A 1,021-nucleotide genomic window follows, 5' to 3' on the forward strand; every position below is an offset into this window, starting at 1 on the left:
CAGTTTTGCATCATCCCCTGGCTTCCAAGTGAAGCCAGGCACGTCTGAGAAGGTGTATAAGCTGGCAGAGCCCCACCTGGGGCTGGTGGGCTGGGTGAGGAGGTATTTAGGTGCAATCTGGGGTCTGTCAGGGCAGAACAATGCACTGGTCCCTGATCAGCAGACCAATCTCCCCTGGCGCGTCTACACTTGCAATTAATGCAACTAAATAAACTCTGGTGCAATTTGAGCCAGAGTAAGCTAATCTGCACGTCTCTGTCTACACGTGCATTTAAATGCAGCAATTTACTCTGCTGTTGGATAGTACTTGTGTCTGACGGGACTATCTGACAGCACAGTAAATTGCTCTACAACCGGCCTAATTGCTGCGCACATGTAGATGGCGATGCTTTATTGCACAGCAAATTATTCTACTGTGCAGTAAAGTGCATGTGCTGACATGGCCCCAAAGACCAGTCTATCCAGTACAAATTAGAGCAGTCCTATTGCATGGGCCCCATTCATCCTCAGCTGCTCCAGGATCTGGACAGGTATACAGATGCCTTAAAGTCATCTTGGGCCTTGTCTCCAAGGGGATGCTTCCAATATTATGGTTACCATGGTGACTATGAGTTTATAGGGCCCATTGATACACTCTTCCAATGTGTTTGGGAGAGGAACATATAGATGGAAAAATAGCAACAATTAACAATGAACTTGCTAACATATTACATGCTTTTTGCATGGTTTTATTCTCTTGTATCAGGCCACGTGAGCCCCACTCATGATTATCAGCTGAAAATGATGACTATTCAGTTCCTCAGGAGGGGATTTTTGGAACCTCTGCATGTGAGTTGCGTAAATCTTTCCTCATGGCTAGTACCAAATGCTCCTCGGCTCCGAGTGAGGTTATGCTGCGGCACGAAACAGGCAAGTAAACAAGCCTGGAAAAACCGGCTTCTCCCTGCGCAGAATAATGCCAGGGGCTTCCAGAAAAATGGCTTCTTGGGGTTCCCTTCCAACCCTCATCTAGTTGGGCGAC

At 47.3% G+C, this 1,021-nt stretch overlaps 1 long non-coding RNA gene across 21 annotated transcripts in view; it reads left to right on the forward strand.

The window, feature by feature from the left end:
• LOC112550654 overlaps positions 1-1,021 on the forward strand; it is a 97,952-nt gene that overhangs the window by 88,059 nt on the left and 8,872 nt on the right. For 2 of the 21 annotated variants that reach the window (XR_003094587.1, XR_003094599.1), the window contains one exon: positions 746-987. The exons of the other annotated variants lie outside the window; for them this stretch is intronic. This is a non-coding gene — a long non-coding RNA (uncharacterized LOC112550654). Of the gene's footprint in view, positions 1-745; positions 988-1,021 lie in introns of those variants that run through there. 21 annotated transcript variants of the gene reach the window in all.

This window comes from Alligator sinensis, unplaced genomic scaffold (assembly GCF_000455745.1).
Source record: "Alligator sinensis unplaced genomic scaffold, ASM45574v1 scaffold1046_1, whole genome shotgun sequence".
In the NCBI taxonomy this organism is placed as follows: Eukaryota; Metazoa; Chordata; order Crocodylia; family Alligatoridae; genus Alligator; species Alligator sinensis.